Source organism: Schistocerca piceifrons, chromosome 1 (genome assembly GCF_021461385.2).
Source record: "Schistocerca piceifrons isolate TAMUIC-IGC-003096 chromosome 1, iqSchPice1.1, whole genome shotgun sequence".
NCBI lineage: Eukaryota > Metazoa > Arthropoda > Insecta > Orthoptera > Acrididae > Schistocerca > Schistocerca piceifrons.
Genome location: NC_060138.1, coordinates 751,294,415 through 751,319,716, shown reverse-complemented (window position 1 = coordinate 751,319,716; position 25,302 = coordinate 751,294,415). Strand labels below are relative to the sequence as shown.

The window sequence follows — 25,302 nt, the reverse complement described above, 5'->3', positions numbered from 1 at the left end:
ATTCCTACAGACTAGATTTCTAGTCTCCAGAAAAGTCATTATCCTCGAACATAATACGTGTTGCAAAATTCTACAACTGATAGACGTTAGAGATATAGGTCTATAGTTCCGCACATCTGTTCGACGTCCCTTCTTGAAAACGGGGATGACCTGTGCCCTTTCCAATCCTTTCGAACGCTACGCTCATCTAGAGACCTACGGTCGGAACCTTTCTCTGCCTACGTAATTGTCACACAGTCGGTTTCCGGAAGTACAATGACGGTTTACAGGAGTACACTGAGGTGACAAAAGTTATGGGATACCTCCTCATATCTTGTGGGACCTCCTTTCGCCTGGTGTAGTGCAGCAACTCGACGTGACACGAACTCAAAAAGTCGTTGGATGTTCCCTGCAGAAATATTCAGTCATGCTGCCTCTACATCCACCATAATTGCGAAAGTGTCACCGGTGCAGGATTTTGTGCACGAACTAACCTATCGATTACGTCCTATAAATGTTCCATGGGATTCATGGGGAGCAATCTGGGAGCCCAATCATTCGCTCGAATTGTGCAGAATGTTCTTCAAATCAGTTTCGAACAACGGTAGACTGGTGACATGGCATCCACAAAAATGAAGTCCATGAATGGCTGAAAATGGTCTCCAAGTAGCCGAACACAACCTTTTCCAGTCAATAATTGGTTCAGTTGGACCAGAGGAGCCAGTCCATTCTAAGTAAACACAGCCCACGCCGTTAAAGAGCTATCACCAGCATCTGTAGAACCTCGTTGACAGCTTGGCTCCAAGCTTCAAGGTGGTCTGCGTCACCCTCGACCCTAGCATCAGCTCTTACAAACTGAGAACGGGACCCATGTGATGAAGCCACAGTTTTCGAGTAGTCTGGGTGCAATCGTTATGGTCACGAGCCCAGAAGAGGCACTGCAGGCGATGTCGTGCTGTTGGCAGAGACACTCGGTCGGTCGTCTGCTGCCATAGCCCATTAAAGCAGTTGACCAACGGATACGTTCGTCGTACGTCCCACGTTGAGCCCTGCGGTTATTTCATGCAGTGTTGCTTGTCTGTTAGCATTGACGCTGCTGCTCTAGGTCGTTAAGTGTAAGTCGTCGGCCACTGCGTTGCCCGCGATGAGAGGTAGTGCTTGAAATTTGGTATTCTCGGCACACTCTTGACACTGTGGATCTACGAATATTGAATTCGCTAACGATTTCCGAAATGTCCCATGCGTTTAGCTTTCTCTAGCAGTCCACGTTCAGTCTATTAATTACCGTTGTGCTGCTATGATCACGTCGTAAACCTTTTCACATGTATCATCTCAGTATAAATAAGAGCTCTGCCATTGCAATGCCCATTTATATCTTCTGTACGATATACTACAGCCACCCACATATGTTCATATTGCTATCCCATGACTTTTGTCATCCCAGTGTATCTCATGGAAGAAAATGTATTTGACCAACGAATTACTAATCCGTTGCGTACGTTGCACTAAATAAGCACTTCATGGAGTGCGATTTGATAGGTATTACGTCAGACTTTGTGTGGAATTGACTACTAGATGTCGCGTATATTGTGTAGCACATAGACAAGCAGCAACAGCTGAATGGGTTGATCAGGAGAGCTCAGTGACTCCAAACACTAATTAGTCTCTGGAAGTCACCTGAGTGTTAAATGCGTTGGTGACAATTCAACCCTTCTACAGCTGCCCACGTCGACTGCTGGTGATGTCATTGTGAATTGGAAACCCTAAGGGCAAGCTCAGATAAATCACGACGAGACTGAATTGGTAGAATCCTGAAGCGATGCAGCAGTCCTTTAACAAAGGAAATAGCTTACAATACGTTAGTTCGTCCAGTCTTAGAGTATTATTCGTCTATATGGGATCCTTACCAGTAGGGTCTGATCCAAGAGATTGAGAAGGTCCAAAGAAGCGCGGTAAAATTCGTCACTGGTACATTTAGCCATCGCGAGAGCGTTACAAATCGCATAGAAAGTTTGAAGTGGGACACACTCGCAGATAGACGGGGCGCTAAGCGGAAGGGGCAGCTCACTAAATTCCGAAATTCGATCTTTGCCGAAGATGTAGAGCATATATTATTACCACCAAGAATTCAAAGATAAGGGAAACTGGACTTCGTACTGAGGTATTCAGACAGACGTTTTTCTCTCGCACGATCCCCGAGTGGAACAGATGGGGAAAATATGACTTTGGCACGAATTGCGCCCTCCGCCACACACCGCTTGGTGGTTAATGGAGTATATATATGTAGATATAGATGTACTGATGGAAAGTGACAGTCTAGCTTTACTTATTCGAAATTCCATGAAATCAGCGAGAGAAATAACTTGTGAGTTCCAAAGAGCTACCAGCAGTCCAGGTAGCAGAATGATTGTGCATAGGAAGTTAAAAACGCATGGGACACAAAGGTCGAGGAGCTTTTCGTAAACGACGCTTGAAGTGGTGTAAAGATTAACAGTAGATAATTGGAAACGACTGATTTAGAGTGATGAATCACACTATAACCCGCGGCAATTCGATGGAGGGTTTGGGTTTGGCAAATGTTTGGAGCATTACTTGCCATGATGTGTACTGCCAACAGTGAAGTATGGAGGAGGTGGTGTTGCGGTGTGGGCTGTGGTCCTCTTACTGTGCTTAAGAAAAACGCTAAAAATGGAGGGATATGAACGCATTTTTACAGCAGTGTGTATTGCGTGTAGTAGAGGAAGAGTTCGGGTACGATGATTGTTGTATCAGCATGGCAACGCACTCTATCATGAAGCAGCATCTGTGATGCAGTGTTTTACGGACAATAGCAATCCTGTAGTGGACTGCGCCTGTCCAGAGTCCCGACCTATGTCCAGTGGAGCGTCTTTGGGATAAATTAGAATGGCGAGTTCGCTCCAGGCACCAGTATCCAACACGACTACCTTTTCTACTTTCGGTTCTTAAGGAAGAATGCACTGCCATTCCTCAACAGATATTCGGATACCTCATTGAAGGTGTCCCCAGCAGAGTTCAAGCCGACATAAAGGCGAAAGGTGGTCACAACTCGTGTCAATGGCCACTAGTAGGTGTACAGGTACTTCTGATCAGATAGTGTACGTATCCCGAGAAGGAAAACGCAATAGCTTATCAAGATGCCCTACTCCAGAGTTTTAAGCGGACAAAAGCCACCGGGATTCTCTCAACAGCATTGCATAGTTGGCTGTGAGACGTGAAGAACATGTCTGCAAACTAGTTACGCTATCCACCAGACTTGCGTCGTATCAAATAACAACAGCAGCTGCAGTCAAGTCTTACCAACAAGTACTTTTGTTTCAGAGGTTTTCCCTGGATAGATTAATGTCAGTTTTGCGATGACTCCTTTGAAAAGGACGCAACCTATTTCGTCTACCGTCCTTGCCTTGCCTAAGGACCTCCCTCCCTCTGCTGTTGAAACTACTCAGTCAGCTCTGTTATTTGACACTGGCTAATAGCTTCCTACTTTCCGTTTTCCAAGTACGAAAGTAACCATTGAAGATTTTTCCCTAACTAGTTAATGTTTCAACTTACATCAAAATATAGCGTGCTACACAGAGCTGCGTTTATTCAATAAAAAGTTAAATACAATTTCTGAAGGCGAAATATGAAGCAGACCATAAATTATTCACACAAATACACTCCTGGAAATTAAAATAAGAACACCGTGAATTCATTGTCCCAGGAAGGGGAAACTTTATTGACACATTCCTGGGGTCAGATACATCACATGATCACACTGACAGAACCACAGGCACATAGGCACAGGCAACAGAGCATGCACAATGTCGGCACTAGTACAGTGTATATCCACCTTTCGCAGCAATGCAGGCTGCTATTCTCCCATGGAGACGATCGTAGAGATGCTGGATGTAGTCCTGTGGAACGGCTTGCCATGCCATTTCCACCTGGCGCCTCAGTTGGACCAGCGTTCGTGCTGGACGTGCAGACCGCGTGAGACGACGCTTCATCCAGTCCCAAACATACTCAATGGCGGACAGATCCGGAGATCTTGCTGGCCAGGGTAGTTGACTTACACCTTCTAGAGCACGTTGGGTGGCACGGGATACATGCGGACGTGCATTGTCCTGTTGGAAAAGCAAGTTCCCTTGCCGGTCTAGGAATGGTAGAACGATGGGTTCGATGACGGTTTGGATGTACTGTGCACTATTCAGTGTCCCCTCGACGATCACCAGTGGTGTACGGCCAGTGTAGGAGATCGCTCCCCACACCATGATGCCCTGTGAGCCTCGGTCGTATGCAGTCCTGATTGTGGCGCTCACCTGCACGGCGCCAAACACGCATATGACCATCATTGGCACCAAGGCAGAAGCGACTCTCATCGCTGAAGACGACACATCTCCATTCGTCCCTCCATTCACGCCTGTCGCGACACCACTGGAGGCGGGCTGCACGATGTTGGGGCGTGAGCGGAAGACGGCCTAACGGTGTGCGGGACTGTAGCCCAGCTTCATGGAGACGGTTGCGAATGGTCCTCGCCGATACCCCAGGAGCAACAGTGTCCCTAATTTGCTGGGAAGTGGCGGTGCGGTCCCCTACGGCACTGCGTAGGATCCTACGGTCTTGGCGTGCATCCGTGCGTCGCTGCGGTCCGGTCCCAGGTCGACGGGCACGGGCACCTTCCGCCGACCACTGGCGACAACATCGATGTACTGTGGAGACCTCACGCCCCACGTGTTGAGCAATTCAACGGTACGTCCACCCGGTCTCCCGCATGCCCACTATACGCCCTCGCTCAAAGTCCGTCAACTGCACATACGGTTCACGTCCACGCTGTCGCGGCATGCTACCAGTGTTAAAGACTGCGATGGAGCTCCGTATGCCACGGCAAACTGGCTGACACTGACGGCGGCGGTGCACAAATACTGCGCAGCCAGCGCCATTCGACGGCCAACACCGCGGCTCCTGGTGTGTCCGCTGTGCCGTGCGTGTGATCATTGCTTGTACAGCCCTCTCGCAGTGTCCGGAGCAAGTATGGTGGGTCTGACACACCGGTGTCAATGTGTTCTTTTTTCCATTTCCAGGAGTGTATTACTACATTTAAGTCCGCCGTCGCGTTTTCCTTTTGGTATGTGAAGCCTAACAACTTTAGAAACTCCTGTAGAGGTATTGATACGGTTTTCTGTAAAGTATAGACTGATTCACGAGGAAGGTTTGTGTGTGTCGTTTACTACCCCTGCTCCACGCAAGTCCTTCAGTTGAGGTTCTTATTGCTACCTGTGCGAAGCCGGAGCGGGTAGCTAGTAAGTACTAAAATGTATTGTTACCTTTTCGTCCTTTGTGTTATCAAAAACATACGAATAAAATTCGTTAACTCTATAGTTTACTTCTTTCTCCTTTTTTTCATTTTCAGGTGTAAGGTAGAAGCCGTTATTCTGTCTGAGTCTCCAGTAATAATTATACAATAGATTAATTTTTTTCGTGATTATCGTACCAAAATGAAATGCTGTATTGATTCAGTTTTCCCGATGAGGTAAGAAAACTCCCTGATACAAGGTCGAAAAGTAATGGCTCCTGGAATGAGCAGCGAAGCATGGATGCATCGCCTACTGCTGTCGAACTCTTACGTCAGTGCGTTATTAATGGAACGTCAAGAGCAGGGAGCGAGAAGGCTAATGTTTTCGTTTATCGCTGGCAGCACGGCGAAAGCAGGTATGAAATATGTCTTGCAAAAGCAGTCAGACTGTTGCGTCTGCTACCGCAAGTCAGGAACAGCGCGGAAAAAAATAACGAATCCAATTAATCTTTCGCCAGCAAACGCTACTGCTGATTGAGGGGTCCGGTAAGAGGCGGCAGCGAACGAGGCGGGGAACCGCAAGCTGGGGATTCTCAGCGTGGCCGAACCGCGAGCTAGGGGGTGCGGCGGGATAGAGAAGGGTCGCGCGCCGTTCTGTTTTACGCGTTCCCAATTAAAGGGTTCGCTGTAGCGCAGGCCGCACGCCCGTTGCCGTATTGGAGGAAAAATGTACGTACAATCGCAGACGCACGTCAAAATAACGGAAGCCATCAAACGCAGGGTATTTCCTTTGGGCGGTGGCGGGCGCCGGGGTGCAGGAGCGGACCCGCAGAGGGGTGGCCGCCTGCCAGAGGGGTGGCAGGCCGCGAAGAGGGCGCCTCCGACAGCAGCCCTTCAAACACCGGCTGCGAGGCGGCGCCGCGGCCAAAAATGTGCGAAATGCGCTTCATGCGCCTCGAATAACAGGGCGCGCACACCTCTGCTCTCTGGCTGCTTCGTCTTTCGTGTTCACTCAACCGTGAGCCCGAAAGCCCGCAGACTGCGCTCTTCATTTCATCACAAACGGCAGCGATACGAACACGAGTGTCAGAAAGAAGTAGTCCGAAGGTCTGCAAAACTAACATCCTTATGTTTTACTGTTGCGCAAAGCCCTGTCAACACTGAAGGTAGTAGCGTACTTCTCGCTCAAAAACATCACTGCAAATAAAAAAATGAGTTTGTTAAGTACGAAAAGCAAGGAAGTGCGATACATGTTAAAAGCTGACCAGGTGTGAGCAGGACTTGCCCACTGAAGATTCCGTACAAACTTCATTACCTGTATAGACAGTTCTGTTCCAGGAATAGAGCATCTCGACGAGTTTTGCCTGTTATGACATTGGTGTTGGAAGATATCGGTCCCAGATATTCCAAGACTTTCGAGAATGTTTCAAATTCAAGTTAGAAGTCGGGTAACAAATGATAAGAGAAATATGTTTGTGTGGTACGGTTACAAATTAACAATATCGGATTTTTCCTTTACTTGTGCTGTGAAACCTTTCTTGTAGCAAATTTCGTGATTCTAAACCAACGGGAAGTACCCTACAAGTTTTAATGGATGACCTTGTGAGTTTACGTGACATAAATGGCCCTGTCATTTGGCTGCAGTGATTTAGAAGCTTACATTTATTACACCACCGAGTGAGTATATACCTTATTCTCTCCATAAAATCAGTCAGAATAGGCCTCGGAAAGCCTAACGCTACTGACCGACCGACGTGTCATCCTCAGATGCAGATAAGGAGGGGGGCATGTGGTGAGTGTGGTGTCACCGCCAGACACCACACTTGCTAGGTGGTAGCTTAAATCGGCCGCGGTCCATTTAGTACAAGTCGGACCCGCGTGTCGCCACTGTGTGATCGCAGACCGAGCGCCACCACAAGGCAGGTCTCGAGATACGGAAGAGCACTCTCCCCCAGTTGTACGACGACTTTGCTAGCGACTACACTGACGAAGCCTTTCTCTCATTTGCCGAGAGACAGTTAGAATAGCCTTCAGCTAAGTCAATGGCTACGACCTAGCAAGGCGCCATTATCCATTTTAAGATAGAGTCTCACTTGTATCATCAAGGAATGCTGTATTCAAATGAAGGATTAAAAGTTAAGTATTATAGCAGCTACGTACTTTTCTTGGTACCATTCATTACGTATCCTGTTTCAGACCTCTATCTAGCCTACGTGAGATTACGCGTGCCTTTCGGCTACTTCAGTGTGGCGTAGCTGTCTTGTTACGCCACAACAGTGAGCATACCGCTCTCCCGGCCGTTGTCTGTTCCCGTGACCTGAGGTGCTACTTCTCAGTCAAGTAGCTCCTCAATGTGCCTCAAAAGGAGTGAGTACACACCGCTTGCCAACAGCCTTCGGCAGCCCGAACGGTCACCCAACCAAGTGTAAGCCGAACCCGACAGCGCTTAACTTCGGTGATCTGACGGCAGCCAGTATACCACTGTGGCAAGGTCGTTGGCATATATTTCAACTCTATACGTCCACTTGTTCCTGAGAAAACGGGCTTAAAAGACGCACAGACGGACAGACAGTTTTTTTTTCGTGTGATATAATTACAAATTCACGATTTGAGGATTTTTTCCTTTACTTGTACAGTGAAACCTTGTTTATTCTTAAATTTCGTGATTTTAGACCATAAGGGAAGTACGCTACAGTTTTTTATGAGTGAGTTTGCGAGTATCAGAATATGTCTACGGCCGTATGTTTCGATTTCACAGATTTAGAATCTTCTCTTTTTTTACATAGGCAAGGAACCGTTGATCTTAACGTGTGCCGTAAATTTCAACGTGATACCCATTCCTGAGAAAACGCGTTTTGAATAGTCGGACGGATAGACATGAGCCCCTCCACAGCGGATGTAAGTCACTGATTATTGTAGGATGTGCGGGATGTACTTGCCAGTAGGTTGTACCGAATTAGCGCATAAGATGGGTCTGCGTGAGAACATGAGAGAATGACAGAAATGAACTACAATGTTCGTCAGTGTAAGTGACCACACCTTGACTGAAGTTGCCGGGTTAGTTGGTGTATCTGCAGGGACTTTTCACCATGTCTGCAGCAAATGGTGTTCCACTCGCACCCGTGTAACACGGTGCCAGAACAGTAGCTGTAAAAAGATCCTAACCGACAGGGACAGGACACGAACGTTATGCCTTGTCAAGGGCAGTCGATCCCAATCCCGGGAGGAAGTGCTGCGTTCACTAAATGAAGGACCATGTCAATGAGTATCCGAGCGATCGCTGTGATAGGAACTGTATGCAGTGGAAATGAGGAAGTCCGGCTCCTGGCAAAAGGCCGTTGCTTACGGCAATACATAATGCTGCACGTCTTCCTTGAGCCAAGCGGTGCGGGAAAGGGACGACAGTGGCTGACTAGAGGCGTGTAGTGTGGTCCAAAGGGTTGCGATTAGACTTCTGCTCAAATGACACAGGGCGTCGAAAGCACCGACGACCCAATGAAGGGCTTGCCATGCATAATTGGGATGCAGTTTATGGGGGAGGTGACTCTGTGACAGAGGCAAAGCAACTGTTCTACGATGTTGGCACGAATGGGTGCACCATGGCCTAACATAGCGTCAAGAAGGAAGCGGTCGGCCTGGAGAGACGACGGAATAAGAGGTCCGAGCCCCGTATTCATCATTATCATCGATCCGACATGCAACTGGAGCTTCAGTGACCAGGGATCATTAGTAGGCGGCCCTCAGAAAGGGGGATGAGTTCACGGCGGCCCTTGCATCGACTGTCATTGACCTCTGTACTCCATCAAGCCCGTTAGCAGTGACATTCGGTCTGGGACCTCATTGATTGAGTAGAACTGTCTTCAGCGATGAGTCACACGTCGAAATGATCCCCAATGACCAGTGAAGACGTGTCTGGAAAAGTCCTGGACAATGGGATGCCAACATGAGTGTCGCCTGCCATACGGGCCGGCAGCTGCCTGTTCGACGTTGTTGCGCTACCGAACGTACAGCCAGTTTTTTTTATTTTTTTATTTTTTTTACTGTATGCTCTGTTTTTCGAATTCTTCTTATCTGTTTTCTGCCTTAGCAATTCTATCTACAGAGTAGAAATATTAAGCTGTCCATATCACAGGGACCCAGCTCACTAATGAAACCTTCCGGTTTCCTTTCCCTGAAAACAAATTCTGCTGTTCAGCCTCTATCACTATTGTTCGTCTTCCCAGGTGTTGTAACACCATTTTCGACGAACTGAAATTAGTAATATTATTCTCATTCAGAATACTGTGAGGCGTGCGTGGGTCGTGTCAGTGACATCTCTTATTTTACGTCCTTTCTTTTATCATACTACCACCTCGTTATGTTAGTTTCAATTTCTGTGGCACTGAGTTGCTGCTTTGCCTCCCCGTGAGACGCAGCAGCGGCTCTTATCGACATAAGCCCTGGCGTATTGTCTTTGCTGATTGCTAGTACTTCCTGGTTGTCGTGTGTTCGGAGTTAGTTCGGATCTGTCAGTGAGTTGGGAGGTGCTAGCAGTGCAGTTAGGATCTGGCAGTGTTTGACTTAACACGTGGCAGGACTTCAGTCGGGGCGCGGCTGTAGTGAGGTCCGGACTGCTAGGACTCGCCCGACGGTTGCCGATACATATCACTTGAATGCGGGCCACCTTCGTTGGTCGTCGGTCGGTCGTCTTGTCTGACGACGAGTAAGTTGGCCAGCGATCGCTTATGGGTTGCCTGCATGTGCCGAGTCGTGATTCGTCCTTGTTATTGCACAGTCGCTGCCGTTAGTACTGTCTAGTCCTTCTCGCAAGCGTGAAACTGTGTGTAGCTTGTGATGTCGACTGCTCAGTATTTCAGTGCTGTCTCCGTGCTGGTGTGTGGCAGTCGGTCGGTTGTTGTGGATCAGCCAGGAAATCTCCACGCGGCGCAGTGGGCCGGGCGAGGTTCGTGGCTCACCGACCCAGGACATCAAAGTTGAGTGGTGATTTAATTACCAAAACCAGTCTGTTCATATTGTGCCATTGGTTTTCATGGTTGGCTGTTAGGGGTATTCCCGTGAGCAACAGCGAGTGGATGCGTTGGCGAAAATTTGGCCACCATCCGGTGGAGTTGACCTGTATTTTGGTTATTTGAAGTCCAGCAGAATTTTCTGCCTTGTGACCGTTAGCGTTCCGGTCACCTGTCCTGGCCGCTGACGTAAAATTCAGGCAGTGTCCTTTCCTCACCGTGTTGTCGCTGTCCGACACGTATGTGTAGTTTTGACAGCTTATGCATACTTGATTGTGGGCGGCTACGCCTTTTACGTTTTGGATTTGGAGTTCCTGGTCGGGTGGGAAGCAAGTCGTCTTGTTTGGGTTGCTGGCGGATCGGATATAGTTGGGCCGACTACCTGTCTCCCCTAAGAGAAAGTTAATATTTCAAGTGCAGACAGACTCCCGGAAACTTCTGAGCGCCTCTGACTGTACTGTGTTTTCTTATTGGTGTTTGATTGTGTATTTTAATGGCTCGTAGGCGATGGTTTCAATTTGTATGCTTTTAGTGGGGTTTTAAATAATGGGCCTTCAGTCATTTTAAAATTGAAAGTTCTTACTTGTCAAGTCTTGCATTGTTTGGGCCTTCAGCTTCATTATATATATATATATATATATATATATATATATATATATTGCATAAAGCTTTGGGCCTTCTGCCTTCTGAAAATTTACTGTAGTTGTTTTTTTCAATCATGGGCCTTCAGCTGTCTTAAAATTTAAATTCCTTACTTGTTAAATCTTAGATAGTTTGGGCTTTCAACCTCATTTTTAAAAAATTATTTAAGGAAAAGCCTTGGGATTTCTGCCTTGTAAAAATTTATTGTAGTTGTGTTTTGAATCATGGGCGTTCAGCCATTTCAAAAGTAAAATTCCTTATTGCTAAGAATTAGATTGTTTGGGCCTTCAGCCTCCTTTTAAAAAAAATATTTAAGGATAAAGCTTTGGGCCTTCTGACTTTGAAAATTTATTGTAGTTGTGCTTTTAAATCATGAGCCTTCAGCCGTTTTAAAATTAAGATGCCTTACTTGTCAAGTCTTAGAATGTTTGGGCAACTAAATAAAGTTATATGTGTTCGAGTGTAACTGACAGCCTCTCATTTTTGGCCCCTTTCCACAATTCCAACTACCTGTTCTGTCCTGCGGATTTAACCAGGCGTTTCATACTGTAATGAGTATTTACTTCGATACTAATAATAATATAATAATAAGCAGTTATTGTAACACATCAGCACATTATATGTCTCGCAAGGATGTGTCGAATGTGAAAAGCTATATCTTGTCACCGTTTGAGATTTGTTGTTTCTAATCAGATCAAAGAGGGGGTGTAAAGCCGATAGTAAGATCGGGTGAAATAAATAAATTCATTAGCAACAAGTTTATGTAACGGATGCAATGAACAATAAAGATAAGGAAGAAATGATCTTTTTATTGTACAAAAATAAGTATATGGTTAAACGTGCAACTGATTCCTAAGGATATTAGGATAAACAACGCGGCGCTGACGCAACGAACAAAAGGCCACAATGCACTGTGGGTGAATACAGAATGAAGCCTCTGCACTGAAATCACGTTGTATGAAGCCTCAGAACAAAGCGAAATAAAAATGTAGTTTTCTGCCGGTTAAAAAATGGCATTTCGCTTAACCAAAACTAAAACTCCGCTTGTAATATGAAACGCAGCACACAGGAGCGCTTCGCGAAATTTAGTCCGGTGGATTAATCCGCGACTTCCGCTGCTCCGAAACGTAAAATTGTTAAAGGAGAACCTTCCGCCGGAAATGCCGTTCAAATACACGTTTCATATTGATTCATAACTTTCAAATCGCACTCGCTGAAGTAATTAGAGCAAAATGAGGAACGGGATGTTTTGAAACGATGTCTGATATTTAGTATAATTACCTTATATTGCCTTGAGCTGGCCGGTTTTTATTTCCGTAAATGTTCGTTTCAGTTTGCTGTCAGAGGCGAAAAATACACACCATGATCTGTTAATTCGCGTCGAAAACATTGTACCGCCTGAAAAAAACTGCCGGAAGACCCGCCGTAAATGTTTATTCTGATCTGACAGTAATTGATTTTAAATGATCGACAAGTGAAGAGCTGCAGGAGGATATTAATTTTTCGGTTGCGCCCGGATTCATTTCACAACATTTTAACGAACTCTGAGCACACATTGTTGGTCTTTCATTTGTTTGTCTTCACTAGTTCGCTGTGCGCTCAATAACTCTCGTGACGAGAATGCAAATAATTAGGTAGGCGTACAACAATGTTTGTTATAATAAGACCTGCACCAGGCGAACGGTCTACCCGACGGGAGGCCCTAGCCACACATTTCCATTCCATTTTGAAATATTATTCCACTGTATTTCAGTGAAATTTTCTGCAGTGAACGACTATGTTTCACAGTCTGAAACATTTTGAGAAGTTTGAAATGAACATTTAGATTTCAGTTTAGTAAAATATCGCCTCAGTTGGCAAAAAACGATTAATACGTGTATCCAGTTAAAGTAAAATCACAGCGGAGAATACATAAATCTATTTCTTGTTTGATAATATTTTAAGTCGGGGTGGTTCAACGTTTAATGAATAATAAATGTAAAATATAATCGCCTGATTTTAAGCTGCCCCCCATCGCAGATGCCTCGCAAATTTACGTAGGGGCAACTTGTGGGTAGTCGCTTCGATTCGTGGGGTTGAACGAAGTAACACAGAGCATATGAAAATTCTTGACAGTAATCTTAGAGAACGTGGCCGTCAGTTTCTAACCTGCCTCCAAAACTTTTAGCAACATATAGACCGTTGTATGGGTATTAATTCAACGCCTGCGTCTCGCTATGGATGACTGATTATTCAATTACCGAAACGTGTGCTGTGCCTTCAACATCTGTAATAGAAAATGATGTGCAGATAAACTGCCACAGGTCATGCATTATTTGTTTGGTCCGAGCCGAGTGGCCGCGCGGTTAGAGGCGCCATGTCACGGATTGCGCGGTCCCTCCCGCCGGAGGTTCGAGTCCACCCTCGGGCATGGGTGTGTGCGTTGTTCTTCGCATAAGTTAGTTTAAGTAGTGTGTAAGTCTAGGGACCGATGACCTCAGCAGTTTATTCCCTTAGTAATTCACGTATACGTGAACATTTTTGGTTTATTTGACTAGTTTCATCAGCAGATGAGATGCGACCATCCACAAATATTTATTGTTCTGATACCTTTCTGTCGGTTGAAGGGAATGCCTACATTTTCGTGATTAATGAAAAGCTCCCTAAGAGGCCAGCATCACCCCAGAATAATATACAGGGTCTGTGATACTCACCACAAATTCCACTAGCAAGCCAAGATGGAATTTCAGGAAATCTAACTGGGATTAGCGTACTGAGGATGCTGACAGCAACTAACATCGATACCCCAAAAACAGCCAAACGCAAATACCACAGGGGCTTACGAAACATCACATCCCTTGCTGGGGTAACACAACAAAAAACATGTATGCCAGATACCAACAAACTGAAAACCCTGTTACCGGAAAACAATACTAGAAAAGCTAAACGAAGAGAGGCAGCAGATATAGATAGACTTGAGTTCCTGTTTAAATTTAACTTATTCACGCAGAAAGTCACGGATGTTATTAAGGAAAGTTGACTGTAACCAATGTCTGAAATCAGCAGTCAAAGATAACGCTGGAAGTGGCTTCACGTATAAGGCCCCTGCAGACTCAACCACCAAAGAAAAGATAAAGCACGAACTGTAAAAAAATCAATAGCTACCTTCATGATAACACCACCTTATCAAATTGCTTTACTGAAAGAAATATAAATGAGGCTATCAAAATATTAAAAACGAGGAAAGCAAAAGGACTGGATGGCATATTTTTTGAATTCATGAAACAGATTGGAGAACATGGAAGAACTAAAAATGGCTCTGAGCACTATGGGACTTAACATCTTAGGTCATCAGTCCATTAGAACTTAGAACTACTTAAACCTAACTAACCTAAGGACATCACACACATCCATGCCCGAGGCAGGATTCGAACCTGCGACCGTGGCAGTCCCGCGGTTCCGGACTGCAGCGCCTAGAACCGCACAGCCACCGCGGCCGGCATGGAAGAACTGCTCGAAACCGAAAAAGCACCTCAGCAGTTGAAGATTGCACTACCAATTCTCAAATCCGGAAAGCCAGTAAACAACCACTCAAGTTACCGCCCATTTGCACAGCTGAGCTTGTACTTCAAACTACTGTAACGACTCATCCTCAACATAATTAAATGAATAATAAATAAGATAACTCCAAAATATGAGGCTGGGTTCAGAAGGCAGCTGAGCTGCTGTGAACAGGTTGTAGCCTTAACATCTTATATTGTGGCTGGAATCCAGAAGAAACTAAAGACAACGGTTTCATTCGTTGATCTGTCAGCAAAATATGATACTGTGTCATTAGATGGTCTACTGCTGAAGCTAAAAAAAGCGTTTCCCAAGTAGGAAAGTGACGACACTTGTGGGGAAGATGTTAACCAACTGTTACTTTAAAGTTAACGTTGGACATTTACCATACAAAATGAGCTTCCCCAGGAATCGATCTTAATACCCTTGCTCTTAACCCTTTAAACCAGTGACTTGCCAACCACTACTGGTAAGCCGCGCGGAATTAGCCGACCGGTCTTAGGCGCTGCAGTCATGGACGGTGCAGCTGGTCCCGGCGGAGGTTCGAGTCCTCCCTCAGGCATGGCTGTGTGTGTTTGTCCTTAGGATAATTTAGGTTAAGTAGTGTGTAAGCTTTGGGACTGATGACCTTAGCATTTAAGTCCCATAAGATTTCACACACATTTTTTGAACTACTAGTAAAAAGTTTTGCTTTGCCGATGACCTTCCTATAACCATATAATCCAGCACACCTGAGGGAGAAGGTAATATATTGACCTAGAAAGTCCCAACACATACTACAAAGCCTGGAGACTCCAGCCAAAAGCGGTGTGAACTTCTGACAACAGAGGATTAGGCTAAATTTCCAGCCTAAATACCTTGGTGTCACACTGGATCGGTCTTTAACTCATAAAAGACAGCTGGAAAACATCAGGCAAAAGATAAAGATCCCTAATAACATAATGAAGAAACTGGTTGGCACAACCTGGGATACTGAAGCATCCACTCATCTCACTGTAGGTTTGACACTAGTATATCGAATAGATGAATACTGTGCCCCAACATGACAACACAGTGCTCACACACCCGTCTGAATGGATCAATGAGAATTATTACGGGTACACTAAAAGCCACACCGAGTCCTTGGCTGCACACCAACAGTAACATTCCACTGCCTGAACTGAAACGCCAAGAATCAACCAATCGATAATGGAGGGAGCTGCATCATCCAACTACCCCCAAGATCTTACAGTTCATACAGTAATAAATCACGCTTCTGCAGATCGCTTGATATTACACACGCCTCTGAGGCATAAAGGCAGAAACAACAAGAAGTTTGACATTAAAAAAGAGTGGTGCAGGAGACGGAATGCTGCAATAATAAAACATCGAGGTACTGAAGATCCTTCTGCCAGTCTAGCAGGATTTGATCTGGAGTGAAGCGATCGAACAAGACTGAATAGTGTAACACCCGGTCGCGCCCGGTGGAATGCTATGAATCACAGCTGAAGACCCCGAAACCCTACAGCCTGCTATTGTGGAGCCCAAGAAAAAAAATGTTCAGCATATTGTCAGAGAAAATTTTTAGCATCATTCAGAGACTTTACTAATGCTGCTCCCTCTGCTATCAGTTGGCTCAATTCACTAGGTGCAGAGCTCTGATAACATATATCGATTTTTCTTAAGAGTTCTAATTTTATACTGGAAATGTTCCCTGGTCAATATTATTGAATTATCAATTTTTCAGGATTTAAACATGTTAACTTTGTGCCTAAAGTATAATTGCAAACTCTATGTATCTCTTAATACTTGCTGTTGTAGATATATGGTAACTAAACTAATCAAAATTGAAATGGAGAGGACCTGTGTGTATATAGAAAGAAAATAGGTTGCTAATCAGAAAACTCTGTGTGTCATTTATCATATTCTTCATTTATCATATTCTTCAATTATCATATTCTTCACGTTATTCACTCTACAAGTTAAACTCGGTATGTGAAAATTTGTATTTTAATAAATTTTTGTTACTTCGTTCCTGAACATCCGCTAAAATGTTTAACGTTAAAGTATTAGAAACGAATGAATAGAAAAATGTACTTGTGATTACTGTAAGTCTCTGGGAAAACTTAAATGATACAGAAGTCGACGTGACCGACACCACCAACGGTATTCTTCAACAGTTACAAGAGAGTTATCATCAAACGCCATATCTGCTGGTATGCCTTACTGAAAATCTATGCTTTTTTGTGACATCTTGTACAATGATATAACTGTATCATGCCTCTCTTTAATGTACCCATAATTACTCCCAGTTAGTCACAGGAAAGCTGAAATGATACTTAGAACGAAAAATTAATGTATGCATATGTTGTGAATACGTCAACAGCAAATTCAGTTGCTTGGTTTCATGGCAGCAAAGAAAGCCAATACACAGACGTTTGGAGCAATAGGTGGACACGAGTGAAATAATTTGCCACTAGGAAAAACTGAAACCCGCAACAATCTCCGAAACTGTTCGGTACACGACATATGTGCACATTAATTGTTCCTTTACAGCATCAGTTCTCCAAATAATAACGTCAAAAAAATCTTGCTGGTAAAAACGCAGATAAAAAAAGAAGAGAGGGGATGGGTCTGCATGTATGTATTAAAAAAAAAAGTCACAATGGTATGTGCAGGGGGGACAAGTGATGCGTTCCCACAGCTACACTACACACGTAAACGACGGCGTACGGAACACACATGTAGGTAAACCAAGTAACAGGAAAGCAGGGAACGCTACATTGTTTCAGCGGTGCCGTCGCCTTTCCACGCAACCCGCGAGGATGGCCGCTCTAGAGCAGCCGTGGGGAACCCCCGAGCAATGCGGCCGACTCGACGCTGCGCTGTGATTGGAGGGCGGTGGGTGCCTGGCCGCGATGGGCGGGTAGGGGTGGGGGGCTGGGGAGCGCCGTCCCCCGCGGGCCTCCTGACAGTTGACGAACGCACCGCGCCGCGACAGTGGCTGCGGCTGCGACTGCGGCAGCGCCGCGGGGGTGCGCCCGCGCCCGTGTCAACTGTCAGCTCGCGCCCGCGGCAAATGAGTCGCCGAAAGCCCGAGGGTGCTCCCTTGCTCTCTCTCCTTTTTCTTCTCGTCCTTTTGTGCGTGTTAAATCAAAGTAAAAATAAAAAGTCGGTTTACAATTGTTTCTCCCAATACAACAAGAGCACCTCGAGCCAGTCAGCGTGCGAGCGATGTTTTTTCGGTACTCCACAACAGGTTAGACGATCACCTGTCTCATCTCCGATCTCTGTCTCTCTGTCCCACATATATAAAAGACAAGTAAAAATGTTCAAAAGTAAACAGAACAACCATGCATGGTTCATAAACAGAAGACGTGGTCTACCGTCCTACCCTGCAAATGTTAACGTCATGGGAAGTTACAAATGGAATTGGAAAAATTCTTGGCTCGAATCGCAGTCTGGAACACAATTTTGTTCTATCCGAAAGTTATATTACACCATAAACTTCTCCAAAAAGTAGTAATGCCGTTCTATAACTATGTCCTAATCTGTGGCTAAGCCACTCTCCAAGGACTGTTAGTATAGAAGGGCTTCCGTGGAGCAACAAAAAGGAGTGAGGTATTGACAGATTGACCCTGAGGAGTGTTTGATGTAACACTTAGTCAGTGTTTCAGTCACAGCCAGGCACGCCGGAATTGAAATGTTGTAATTGTGAGAATTAGAAAACAAAATAAGAAAATAGTAAGAAAATATGTATTTCCAAGTTTAACAAGCCCATTTCCTGGAAGTAAAAGACTCTATCCTCGATCTAAATAGCTGTTAAATCGGTATCAGGGAATGATACGTAAAATAATGCTCTGACAGACAAAAACTCAATGGAAAGGCTTCAAAGCACCTTACCTAAATTAGCAGAACCGAGAAAAAAAGAAGAGAGGAAAATTAAAGTTTAACATTCCATCGATGACAGTGTAACAGGAGATGGTGCATCACTAGCTCTGACTGAGGAGGGATGGTGAAGGAAAGTAGCTTCTTCTTGTTGTATAAACAACCACAGCATTCAAGGAAACCACGGAAAACCTAAATATCGATGATCGAATGGAGCTTTGAACCTCAGCCTTCGCGAATGTTAGTCCACTGTCTTCCTACTGTGTCGCATCACGCTGTACAGAAGGTACACAACACGTAAGACTTTACTGTAGCTAATACTGTAAACCCAGCACACTATTATTCCCCTACCATCCCTCACTAGCGACATGTTTTATTAACACACTAACTGAGTATCCAACTTTGCTCGAGCATATATTTATTCCAATTCTTTTAGTCTGCTCCTCCTGCCTCCTCTCTTTTCGTCTCCTCCTGACCCTCTCTTGCCCATGTCCTATTCTCCCCTCCCTCTCTATCTGCTACTCCCCATTCTCTTTGTCCACTCGTTCCTCGTCCCCCCCCCCCCCCCAAATCCATCTGCGCCTTCTCCTCTGCCCTTCTCCTCCTGCCCCTCTAAGTCCACCTCCAACCACTTCTCTCTCTTCCTCATCACCACCTCCTCCTCCACCTCTCTGTCTCCATCTTCTCCTCCTCCTCCTCTCTCTCTCTCTGTCCATCTCCTCCATCCCTCTCTGACCCCTTCTCGTCCTCCCTGCTCTCTCTGTCAATTTCCCTCTCGCCTCCCTCTGACCATCTCCTCCTACACCTTATCTCTGTCCAAGTCGTCCTTCTCCATCTCTGTCTGTCACTGTTCTCTCTCTATGTTACTACCCTCAACCCAGGCTGGTTCCTATGCTCACAGCATTTCTTGCCAGGTAGTAAGTAACATGTGTATCTAGTTTGGTTTAAATCTATCGATCGATTATGATTTTTGCAGTCTGTCTAAGTTTTCTGACCTTCCCTTGTAAATATCCCAATTTTTTTCTGAAAACGTTTCCAGCACAGTAACCAAAAGAAAGAAAAAAGGAATTACGCATATCCATCGCTCAAATCGTGAGTTGTGGTCTTGAGTTTGTATAGAAACCCCACAGAAAAAACGCATTAAGGTTTTCCCGAATTTTCTAGCATTCCGGGCGACTTTTCCAATGCTTCATGTTTCTTTCTCTGAATACCTTATTCATATCTGCCTAATATTTACATATTAGGCATATATATACACGAGTATCTGTAGGATGATGGGGTCTTTCATTGTTAATGTAAACTAAAGACCAAACAGTGCACGTTAGCTATGAACTAGTTTTCAGACATGGTTTGCGACAGCTGTTTCCCCGAAATATACACCACAAAATCGAAAAACTAAACATACTTCAAACCAGTCAGAAAATATAAGAATTGTGACGAGTATACTACTTCAATAAGATAAGCAAGGAAAAGTGTGTGATTAATTGCCGGTCGCTGTGGCCGAGCGGTTCGAGGTGCTTCAGTCCGGAACCGCGCTGCTGCTACGGTCGCAGGTTCTAATCCTGTCTCGGGTAGGGATGTGTGTGCCGTCCTTAGTTTAGTTAGATTTAAGTAGTTCTGATGTTAAGTCGCATAGTGCTTAGAGCCATTTGAACCATTTTTGTAATTAATTATTGACTTAACTCTGTCGACTCACAGTTAATCTAGAAACACTGTCTCTCGTCTCGTCTCGTCTCTTTTTCTAGCGAATCCGCTTCCATTGTTATTCGAAAAAGGTTAAGTACTGTACGCACGATAGCCACTCTTCTGTAATTTTTCACCGTTCTTTTAGGATCACGACGGTTGTTTGAGGTGTTCTTCAACATTCGAAATCTGTTTTATAGGAAGAATAATTCGTTTCACATAAAAGCGAACGAGATGGATAACAGAGAAATAGTCCTTAGCAATTAAAAAAAAAAAAAATGGGTCAAATGGCTCTGAGCACTATGGGACTTCACTTCTGAGGTCATCAGTCCCCTAGAACTTAGAACTACTTAAACCTAACTAACCTAAGGACATCACACACATCCATGTCCGAGGCAGGATTCGAACCTGCGACCGTAGCGGTCGCGCAATTCCTGACTGTAGCGCTTAGCAATTAAAAATGTATCTATTAAATCTAATTTTAATCAGCGTGTTTTGTTTGGACGCTACGAAAATGAACATTATTTCTCAGTTAGTTAATTATAACGTGATTGAAGGTCACAAAGAACAATTGACACTACTTGTTTAAAACACAACATTATTTGGAGGAATGTTCTAGTCATTTAATATTGTAGCAGTATTGGAGCAAATGCAACATCTTGTCAACAATATAAACTTCTCTAACTAAAAATGACGCAATCACTTAGCTTAAGAGAGGCTACAAAATCTGCAGCAACGAATAAATTGTCGTGATTTGAGACGTTGTAATGACACAATTCTACATCTACATGATCACTCTGCAATTCACGTTTATGTGCTTGGCAGAGGGTTCATCGAACCACAATCATACTATCTCCCTAACATTCCACTCCCGAACAGCGTGCGGGAAAAACGAACACCCAAACCTTTCTGTTCGAGCTTTGACTTCTCTTATTTTATTTTGATGATCATTCCTACCTATGTAGGTTGGGCTCAACAAAATATTTTCGCATTCGGAAGAGAAAGTTGGTGACTGAAATTTCGTAAATATATCTCGCCGCGACGAAAAACTTCTATGCTTTAATGACTTCCATCCCAACTCGCGTATCATATCTGCCACACTCTCTCCCCTATTACATGATAATACAAAACGAGCTGCCCTTTTTTGCACCCTTTCGATGTCCTCCGTCAATCCCACCTGGTAAGGATCCCACACCGCGCAGCAATATTCTAACAGAGGACGAAAGAGTGTAGTGTAAGCTGTATCTTTAGTGGACTTGTTGCATCTTCTAAGTGTCCTGCCAATGAAACGCAACCTTTGGCTCGCCTTCCCCGCAGTATTATCTATTGGTCTTTCCAACTGAAGTTGTTCGTAATTTTTACACCCAGGTATTTAGTTGAATTGACAGCCCTGAGAACTGTAATATTTATCGAATAATCGAATTCCAACGGATTTCTTTTGGAACTCATGTGGATCACCTCACACTTTTCCTTATTTAGCGTCAACTGCCACCTGCCACACCATACAGCAATCTTTTCTGAATCGCTTTGCAACTGATTCTGGTCTTCAGATGACCTTACTAGACGGTAAATTACAGCATCATCTGCGAACAACCTAAGAGAACTGCTCAGATGGTCACCCAGGTCATTTATATAGATCAGGAACAGCAGAGGTCCCAGGACGCTTCCCTGGGGAACACCTGATATCACTTCAGTTTTACTCGATGATTTGCCGTCTATTACTACGAACTGCGACCTTCCTGACAGGAAATCACGAATCCAGTCGCACAACTGAGACGATACCCCATAGGCCCGCAGCTTGATTAGAAGTCGCTTGTGAGGAACGGTGTGAAAAGCTTTCCGGAAATCGAGAAATACGGAATCAACTTGAGATCCCCCATCGATAGCGGCCATTACTTCTTGCGAATAAAGAGCTAGCAGCGTTGTACAAGAACGATGTTTCCTGAAACCATGCTGCCTACGTATCAATAGATCGTTCCCTTCGACATTAAAATACATTTAAGACACATACTTTCAAAATATAAAGGCATAGCATAATTTTGGTTCTTTTATTTGTCAATTTGATTTAATAATATAGTTTGAAGTGTTTCGACGTAGACACAAATGTTCTTTAAATGAAACAAGGAATGCCATCTTTTAGAGGCGCGGAGACCTAGTTGTGAATTTACGTGTTTCGCCTGGAAAAGCTGTAATTTAGTTTGTTATTGTCTGTGTAACACAGTTGTTTACAAAGCTAAAAAAATTACAGAAAGCAGTGTGTGTAGCATGAAATTAAATATATGTGTAAACAATTCTGTTAACGTGTCAAAGAGATCTGCAGTGAGAATGCCAACGAGATTATTACTATTAAAAGAGTAATGGCAGTCTGCGGCTGAAAGTCAGTCGCTGTGCTAGGGAATGCGCATTATCATGTACATGTTGCTTGGAAAACGTAAATTAATGCACATGTAGAGGCAGTGTCTTCAGATGTCGAAAGAAAATAATTATCTCACTGGATTCTACATCAGAAAACTGCTACGGAAAGACTGAGGAGGGAGAAAGCGAGAAGATGCGAATCTGCCACTAAATCCACAACGACTACAATGCAGGTAAGTCCAAACACAGTTTGTGAAGTGCAGCATTTCAACGACTACTTCCACACTTCTTTTCACATAAACTCATGAAAAGACTTTTAAAGAACTTGATTTTTGTTAATAATTTGTTCTACAACCTATCATTATAAATCTGTACCAGTCCTTATGTGAAAAGATAATTGTTCTTGTACTAAAGTCACAAAAGTCACTTCAGGTATTTTTTTTTTATAATACAAACATCATAATAGCCATTGCAGTAATATGGTAGGTTTCACTAACTGCACGGTATCATTTATATAGATGTGTTTACTGCATGATTAGTATAATAATTAACATGTATGGACTGTGAGTTGTTATTCAGTATCATTACGCCATATTTTCGCTACGCAAGTCAGTACTACAGGATAATTCATCATTAGCATTACTTACTTCAACCTTCCAGTTATCATCAATGTTTTATTTCTTTTCCATTTCCATGTTTTATTTTCGTGCACGTAATAGTAAAGTATTATTATCGCGAGTACTTAATTTCTGTTGTAACACAGCGTTTAGGATCCGATGCTCACCGTCATTTTTCCAGTTTAAAAGCCTAACAAATGGCCGCGTTACAGCGTTTATCAGAAAACGTTGGGATAGAGACTGCAGCACTGTTAGGAGCTCAATGTTCTACTGATTCTTTCCAAGCAATTATTCAAATCAGTAATACTTACCACGCAGCGAAAGCACCGAGTAGAGCGACTGCATCTTCGAAGGTCTTGTAGAACTTAGCTAAACGCCACTCACCTGAAACAAAGGAACAGGTGTTGAGTGTGGCGTTTTGTGACGATGTCTTACCGGCTAATTAAGAGCAAAGGCAAACTCGTATACGTTCCACGATGAGCCGAGGAAGAGGATACTGTTGCAAGCAGCATGTAATGGGCGAAATACGCTAAACATCTCCCTAAAGCGAGTAGCCAGGAGAATTAAGACGCCATTAGCGAATGGACATCCCACTAAGATGAAAGGTGAATGCTGCTCGGAAAATTAACAGTTATGAAGAGTTATAAACGACGCTAGAATATGCTGGAGTACTACACGAGAGCCGCCTGTGGGTTCACTGTCGTCGCTCATCCTCCATACTGTCCCGACTTGGCCCTATCCGATTTTTACCTGTTTCCAAAACTGAAAGCACGCCTATACTTTGATAGTGATGAAATGGAGCAAGCAAAGATGAGGTTTTGGCTCCGTCTATTAAATTAAACATTCTACAGCGACGGTATCAACAAACTGGCCTCTCGTTGGTATAAATGTGTTCGTCGCCAGGGTGGCTAAGTTGGGAAATAAGTATGTAGACCTAAAAAATAAAGATGTAGATTGCTGATAACTTTTGCTTCATTTCAAAAGCTTTAAGTTTTTACATTAAAAATTCGGATTCATTACTTTTTAGTACGCTCTCGTACCATTTGGATTACCTTCCTTCCATGCGAAAGCAACACTGTCTCGATTATTTTCTTATATCAAGCCAAATCTTATGCGGCTCTACTGGAATGATTTCTTTCTTTGTTTAAAACGACGAATGTAATGATTTGTTCCAGTGTTGTGAAAGTACGCTATGCTATCTCGTGAAGCTTCAGTTACTGTCCACAAACCAGTCTGTATACGCTGAAGTACATTCTGATGAAGTAATATCTGATATGTTAACCCAATAATGAATCTGTATATCACTTGACAGCAGGTATCACAGATGTTTGTAGCTAACAGTCATGGATATCGATACATATATATGTATAATTTACTTTCTGTGTGTCGGGCTTGGTGTAGCACAGCGTTTCTCAACCGCCATGTCCATACTCGTCGGAATGTCGCGAATACATGTCTGGTGGGTTGCGAGATTTTTAATGCCTTCTAATACCTTGAACGTAAAAACTTTTATGTTCTTCTTAAGAATAGTATGTTTTATTCATATTCATAAGCTACTATTGAAGAGTCTTACGTAATAAATTTGTATCTAATACTCGTTCCATAATAAAAGAAATATGTTGTATGTACTTCACGTTTTGGCTTTCTTGCATCTACGAAAAAAAAAAAAAATCACAAGTAGGGGTCGGAAAAGTGTGCCCCACGTAAAAAAGGTTGAGAAACGTGGGTCTAGTGATAACAGCACATGCCTGGAAACGAAGAAGTTGCGAGACTGATTCCCGGTAGAATCGCCGAAATTTTCAGTCTGACTTTAATGTAACTTTCACCTCTGAACGATGTGAGGAATCCACGTTAAAATGGAGGTCCCCCTTCCTCACTTTGATTACAGGGCACGCAAGTTGCCGAAGCAGCGCGATCGACAGGCGGGATTCTGTACAAGAGGCACTTCGTGCTAAATCTGTAGGCATGCAATACGTGAAGAAATTGGTGCTATGAACAGTAAAATTTCTGAAGTCCCTCGCGTTTTTCCTCTTTCAGTTGCAACCGTTTTCGATACAACTGAACGAAGAATTTGGAGACTATAGATTACTGCAGAGTACGTTGGTTAAGTCAAGTGGCATGCACGGAACGATTTTTCGATTCACAAACAGCTGTTGTTGAATTTATGAAGGAAAAAGGAGTGCAAGAACCAAAATCAGGACATCTGGAACGAATGGCAGACCTACATTGTAAGGGGACTTGCCTGCACACTGCCTACAGTAATGTAAAGGTGAGAAACAACTTATTTCTGATTTGATGGAGATGACTCAAAAAGAAAATC

General features: G+C 44.0%; 1 protein-coding gene across 1 annotated transcript in view; it reads right to left on the bottom strand.

Moving 5' to 3' along the window:
* LOC124711981 (BTB/POZ domain-containing protein Tiwaz) overlaps positions 1-25,302 on the bottom strand; it is an 857,301-nt gene that overhangs the window by 331,881 nt on the left and 500,118 nt on the right. Inside the window, exon 3 of the mRNA XM_047242267.1 lies at positions 23,294-23,366. The gene's annotated coding sequence lies outside the window, so the exon portion shown is untranslated. The remainder of the gene's footprint in view (positions 1-23,293; positions 23,367-25,302) is intronic.